Raw genomic sequence first — 7,958 nt, forward strand, 5'->3', positions numbered from 1 at the left:
GTATAAAGCCCAGGAGGGGAAAATGGTAGTTTACTGTTAAAAGATTCTTTTACTGTATGTGACATAGTATAATGTCAATTACAAGCATACTGTGATAAGGATGTATACTACAAACTCTAAAGCACATGCTAAACACACACACACACACAGACACACAAACACATACACACGGTTTAGCTAATAAACCAGCTAATAAAGTAGAATTATGAAAAATACTCAGTTCAAAATAAAGCAGAAGAAGGAAAATGGGAAGAAATGGGAAAAATAAAAAAATAGGAAGATGGTAATCTAAACCCCAAAATATCAAAAATCCCATTAAATATAAATGGTCTAAACACAACTAACAGGCAAAGATTGTGGCACATATATATAATGGAATATTACTTAGCCATAAAAAGAAATGAAATTGAGTTATTTGTAGTGAGGTGGACGGATCTACAGTCTGTCATACAGAGTGAAGTAAGTCAGAAGGAGAAAACAAATACCATATGCTAACACATATATATGGAATCTAAAAAAAAATAAAAAATGGTCATGAAGAACCTATGAGCAAGATGGGAATAAAGATGCAGACCTACTAGAGAATGGACTTGAGGATATGGGGAGGGGGAAGGGTAAGCTGGGACAGAGTGAGAGAGTAGCATGGACATATATACACTACAAAATGTAAAATAGATAGCTAGTGGGAAGCAGCCACATAGCACAGGGAGATCAGATCAGTGCTTTGTGACCACCTAGAGGGGTGGGATAAGGAGGATGGGAGGGAGGGAGACGCAAGAGGGAAGAGATATGGGGATGTATGTACATGTATAACTGATTCACTTTGTTATACAGCAGAAACTAACACACCATTGTAAAGCAATTATACTCCAATAAAGATGTTTTTAAAAAAAGATGGTCAGATTAGATAAAAATGCAAGACCCAAATATATACTTCCTACATAAAACACTTCATAGATAAATAAATAAATAAATGGATGGAAAATAGATGTACCATGGTAACATACAAATGGAAATAGTATCTATTTGTGCTCATTTCATATGGTTCCTACAGGACTAAAACCAAAAGGATAGGAAAATCATTTATAGACTATAGAATACTGTATAAATCAAGAATATAGGGTATAAATCAAGAAATGGTGAAAATAACAGCTACTTTATATAAATTACCTTATTTAATCCTCACAACCACTCTTGGGAAGTTAGGTATTAGTATTTCAAATCATAGATGAGACTACAGAGAATACCTAATTTGTCTACCTATACAGGGAATCCCAGGGTCTAAATTCAATCTGACTCTGCAGGCAAGCATTGTCACACAAGTCATATTGTTCTCACATGTGCAATTATTGTGAGGACACACAACATAACTTAAATGTTCCTAAAAATAATGGGAAAAAATATTAAAAAAATAATAGCAAGATCTTTAAAAATTAAACTCCTCTATTAATGACATGCTCTAATCATTTAGGCTGGTTATTATCAATCATTCTCAAAACTGTACCTACCCATGTTGCCTTTAGTTAAGAGTAAATCCAGCAGCGTTGAAAAGCACTGGGTTTTTTTTAAAAAGGTATCTAAATTGGAAGGGAAGAGGGAAAACTGTCATTACATGCAGATGACAATGATACTCTACATAGAAAACCATAAAGACTCCACACAAATGCTATTAGAACTGATAAATGAATTCAGCAAGGTAGCAGGATATAAGATTAACATACAGAAACCTGTTGCACTTCTTTACAGTAATAATGACATATCAGAAAGTGTAAGTAAAAAAAAGCAATTCAATTTATAATCACATCAAAAAGAAAAAACAATAAACAAAAAACCTAGGAATAAACCTGACCAAGGAGGTGAAAAACATATTTGCTGAGAACTGTGAAACATTGATAAAAGAAACTGAAGATGACTCAAAGAAATGGAAAGATATCCCATGTTCTCAAAGTGGAAGAATTAACATTGTTCAAATGTCCATACTACCCAAACCAATCTACAGATTTAATGCGAGCCCTATCAAATTACCCATGACAGTTTTCACAGAATTAGAATAAATAATCCTACAATTTATACAGAACCACAAAAGACCCAGATTTGCCAAAGCAATCCTGAGGGAAAAGAACAAAGCTGGAGGCATAACCCTCCCAGAATTCAGACAATACTACAAAAGCTACAGTAATCCAAACAGTGTGGTATGGGCACAAAAAAAGACATGGATCGATGGAACAGAATACAGAGCCCAGAAATAAACCCACCCACTTATGGTCAATTAATCTTCGACAAAGGAGGCAAGAATATACAATGGAGAAAAGGCAGTCTCTTCAGCAAGTGGTGTTGGGAAAGCTGGACAGTCAGCTGCATGTAAATCAATGAAGTTAGAACACTCCCTCACACTATACAAAAAAAATAAACTCAAAATAGCTTAAAGACTTAAATATAAGACATGACACCATAAAACTCCTACAAGAGAACATAGGCAAAACATTCTCTGACATAAATCATAGCAATGTTTTCTTAGGACAGCCTCCCAAGGCAAAAGAAATAAAAGCAAAAATAAACAAATGGGACCTAATCAAACTTATAAGCTTTTGCACAGCAAAGGAAACCATAAACAAAACAAAACTACAACCTATGGACTAGGAGAAAATATTTGCAAATGATGTGACCAACAAGGGCTTAATTTTCAAAATATACAAAGAGCTCGTACAACTCAATAACAAAAAACCCAACTACCCAATCAAAAAATGGACCTACATAGACATTTCTCCAAAGAAGACATCCAGATGGCCAACAGGCACACACAAAGATGCTCAGCATTGCTAATTATTAGAGAAACGCAAATCAAAACTACTGAGGTATCACCTCCACCAGTCAGAATTGCCATCATCAAAAAGTTTACAAAAAATAAATGCTGGAGATGGTGTGGAGAAAAGGGAACCCTCCTACACTGTTGGTGGGAACATAATTTGGTGCAACCACTATGGAAATCAGCATGGAGGTTTCTCAAAAAACTAAACTAGAACTACCATATGATCCAGCAATCCCACTCCTGGGCATATACCCAGAAAAGATGAAAATGAATTCTAATTTGAAAGGATACATGCACCCCAATGTTCATAGCATCACTATTTACAATAGCCAAGACATGGAAGCAACCAAAGTGTCCATCGACAGATGAGTGGATACACACAGACACACACACACACACACACACACACACACACACACACACACACTAGAATATTACTCAGCCATGAAAAAGGAATGAAAAAATGGCATTTGCAGCAACATGGATGGACCTAGAGGTTATCATACTCAGTGAATAAGTCAAAGAAAAATATCTTGATAACACTTATATGTGGAATCTAAAAAGATGATACAAATGAACTTATGTACAAAACAGAAATAGACTCACAGACATAAAAAATAAATGGTTACCAAAGGGGAAGTGGGGTAGGGATAAATTAGGAGTTTGGGATTAACAGATACACACTACTATATATAAAATAAATGACAAAGACCTACTGTATAGCACTGCGAACTATATTCAATATCTTGTAGTAACCTATAATGGAAAAGAATCTGAAAAGGAATATATATATATATATACACACACATATATATGTATATATATTACTGAATCACTTTGCTGTATACTTGAAACTAATACTTCAATAAAAATAAAATTCAAAGCTCATGATAAAAAAAAAGGAGCACTGTTTTTTTTAAGTTAAAAAAACCTTAATTTTCATTTATATTTGTAATGGGAAACACTTTAAGTCACTGGGAGGAGGTGGTGCATGGGAACTCCTCCAAATCTACAATTAATCTTTAATCTCATTACATGTAACTGCTGTTGATAGTATCTAAAGAACTAGACCTATGAGGTGTCTGCTCCTTTGCGATATTTAGGATTTAGGATTAAATATCCCAAAGGGACAACAAATTGTCCCTTTACAATTAAATCTATGCTAAAGTCTTTTAATTATATATAACTTCTCCCCAGAATTGCAACGTTTAAAAACAAACTAAAACCAGGAAAGGAGTGAATATAAGAAAATATATCTGAATTGTTGACCATTCTTGATTGGTTAAAAAAAGAAAAATTCTTTGAAAATTCTATTCCCCCTTCCAGTTTCAGTGAAATGTCACAATAAAAACTGCTATGATAGAGAGTCAAAAGTAGAATTCTTGGGCTTCCCTGGTGGTGCAGTGGTTGAGAGTCCACCTGTCGATGCAGGGGACGTGGGTTTTTGCCCCAGTCCAGGAAGATCCCACATGCCGCGGAGCGGCTAGGCCCGTGAGCCATGGCCACTGAGCCTGTGCGTCTGGAGCCTGTGCTCTGCAACGGGAGAGGCCACAACAGTGAGAGGCCCGCGTACCACAAAAAAAAAGAGAAAAAAAAAGTAGAATTCTTGATAGTTTTGTAATTCCTGGTGCCCTAAAGAGGAACAACCAACATTACTGGGAAAATTTAAAAAACATGAAGTCACCTGGGTTAAAGCATTTATAGAAAGCAAAGTAACTGCTATTTACTAGGGGTTAAAGCATTTATAGAAAACAAAGTACATAACTGCTATTTACTAGTGGGTCAACTAAAAGCCAGGTAATCTGCTAGACTAAAAAAAAATTAAATTTCTGGCAGTGTTGGGTCTTTGTTGCTGAGTGCGGGCTTTCCTAGTTGTGGTGCACGGGCTTCTCACTGTTGTGGCTTCTCTTGTTGCAGAGCACGGCCTCTAGGTGCATGGGCTTCAGTAGTTGCAGTGCGTGGGCTCAGTAGTTGTGGCGCACGGGCTTAGTTGCTCCGTGGCATGTGGGATTTTCCCAGACCAGGGATTGAAACTGTGTCCCCTGCATTGGCTATTAGATAACAGATATTATCCCTCAGTAATTCCAAGTAAGGAAGTACAGTTTTTAAGGTAACTTACTCCTCCAAACACAGAGAAGGCCTAGGACTAAAGTTGAAACCATGCTAGTAAGAAGTCTGAGCTCTTTTAATTCATTGAACTGCTACCCCAAAGAATTAACAGACAGGTAAGAAATGAACAAAAAGGGTTGGGATGTTTATTTATATTTCAATTTCAATCTACAGGCTTGACTAGATCCAAATTCAATGTTTTTGTTTTAAAGGCAGTGATACCCCACAGGTGCTGTGTATTTCCTATTGCATCACCTCAGACGCATATCAACACATCTATCTGGTTGCCAACCTGAGGTTCAGCCTGATCCCTTCATTTTAAAGTTCTCCATCAGTTTTCCCCTCATGGTTTTAGCATCCACTGATGATTGGTGCCCAAATATAATATTTCATAAAGAGTAGCAACACAGTGTATTTCTAAAATCCCTTCTGTATTTATCAGAAGGAATACTATTAAAAAAACTTCACTAACTATCAGTTTACAGGATAAGTGGGGACTAGAGGAAAGGACACCACTGCAATGAAATATTGAATATGGGAAATTCTCTAAAGACAAATGACCAAGTTTCAATTAGCAAAGAAATAAAAAGAGGAGAAAAAGGCACATAGTGATTAAGAGATCTGAGACAAATTAGCTATGTGTGGACCCTGACTCGGTACTGATTCAAACTAACTTAAAATAACTCTTTAGACAATCATGAAACTTTATACACCCTACCAGATAAGGAATTATTTTGTTAGGTGTGATACTCGCATTAGAAACTCATGGTAAAAGATATACAGTACAGAAATATGGATGAAATGGTATCTGACATTTGTACTTAAATGCAACAGGAAAATAAGTTGGGGAACTGATGAAACAAAATTTGCAAAATGCTTTTGATTTTTTAAGCTGGGCTATATATATTTAGAGGTTCATTATTCAACTTTTGCATGTTATTTTAAAAAATCACTAACATAAAACTGTTCGCAAAGGCTAGACTGGCCAAGGAGTTGTAAAGCCAACCTGACTTAAAACTTTACCTTCCCTCTATGAAATATGGAAAAAAATAAAACCAATTAACCAACTAATTGGATCAACTCTTTTAAGAATTAAATTTGTTTCTACCTATTTATTTGCAAACGTGCAATCTACTAAGCCAACAATTACTGACGCTATTAATACTGTTAATGACTCATGAATTCTTCTGTTCTATTTGAAAAGGTTGCCTTTTTTTGTTGTTGGCTGCTTGGCATGTGGGATCTTAGTTTCCTGACCAGTGATTGAACCAGTGCCCCCTGTAGTGGAAGCAGAGCCCTAACCACTGGACCACTATGGAATTCCCTGGAAATGCAGCTTGTTAAACGAAGTACTAGATGTTCAACTTTACAAATTTTTTAAAACTTATTTATTTTTGGCTGTGTTGGGTCTTCATTGCTGTGTGTGCTCTTTCTCTAGTTGCGGTGAGTGGGGGCTACTCTTCGTTGCGGTGCGCAGGCTTCTCATTGCGGTGGCTTCTCTTGAGGAGCACAGGTTCTAGGCATGCGGTCTTCAGTACTTGCAGCACATAGGCTCAGTAGTTGTGGCTCTCGGGCTCTAGAGCTCAGGCTCAACAGTTGTGGCACTCCAACTTAGGTGCTTCTGCCATGTGGGATCTTCGCGGACTGGGGCTCAAACCTGCGTCATCTGCATTGGCAGGTGGATTATTAATGACTGCACCACCCTGGAAGTCCTTGGATGTTTAAATTTAAAATAACTTACTTGCACCAAATTTTGTGGGAATCAGAAATTTCAAACTGGAAATGAGTTAAAAAGCCAGGCCACTAACTGACAAAGTGTTTCTTCATTCCAGGATGTCAAGGTAAGTTTAAATATAGGTTATCTGCCTATCTACTTAAAACAGAGTATATTTTCAAATTATCATACCATTTTAACCATTTTGATGGTTGAAGCTATGTATCAACTACTAAAGAAAAACGTGAGAAAAATGGAATCCAAGTAATTAAACTATTAGCCATTACATTCATTTCATCCCATTTCACAGAACCATGAACAAGAATCAAACTGAAGTTTTTAACTCAGTAAGGTGTATTATCACAAGAAGGCACAATGCTAGAATCTAGGATACATGAGTTTAAGTCACAATTCAGCCGCAATTATCAGGAGTCGTGGCTGAGTCATTTCTAATTTCTCTAGCATCAAGCCCTTCAAGATTATTCAGAGGAATAGTTTTCAGTTGTACAAACTACAAAACTCCACTGGGTATTTTTCTACTGTCAACTGCGTAAGTCAATTTTATTCGTCTACTCCAAAAATTTTGATGAATGCATGGATGAGAACACCTGAGCAAATAAGCAGTAGCAGAAAACACTGGAAATAACCTATTTAGCTGCACTTTTAAAACTAGGTTTGACGTCAATGGAATTTCTAGAAATAGTAAATTATGAGACATCAAATCATGAGGGAAAATACCCAGTTACAAATGATCCATATTTATACACTGGCCATTCTAAACCTTTCCTGTTAGTGCTGTAGCTCCCAACACTGTCAAATAAAAACCTGGTGCTTTCAGAAACTGAGTCCAGAAGTACAAGGAAAAAGGCAAATAAGAGTAGGAACCTGAGAGTTCACAGAAGATGGGAAGGAAGGTTAGCAGGAGACACTCATATGATACCAGAGGTACCATCCTCACCACTAAACTTTTCTTCTATCCTACCTAATTCACTGAAGTTTCACTTTAATTCCTAAACTTCCATGAATTGGGCCTGGGAACTAGCAAATGCCCTTAGTGAAGAATGTAAATACTTTTCAGCAGGGAAAGGGGTTAGCAATCATTAACTTCTTAGTAAGAAAGAGTGTGGATAGTTTTCTTTCCTCCTATATCCTGAGATCAGCTACTCCAAAGGAATGAGTTTCTGATGGGGGAGAAAGTAAACATTAATTTGGGAACCTGGAGCACTTGTAGGGAAAGGTCAGGAGGCTTCGGTAGTACAGTGGCACTAGCAGTATGGAAATGGAGAGGAAAATAAAGGATGGCTGACTTCTTAATCTCTATAACGA

This window comes from Mesoplodon bidens (genome assembly GCF_964165515.1).
Source record: "Mesoplodon bidens genome assembly, contig: HAP1_SCAFFOLD_92, whole genome shotgun sequence".
NCBI lineage: Eukaryota > Metazoa > Chordata > Mammalia > Artiodactyla > Ziphiidae > Mesoplodon > Mesoplodon bidens.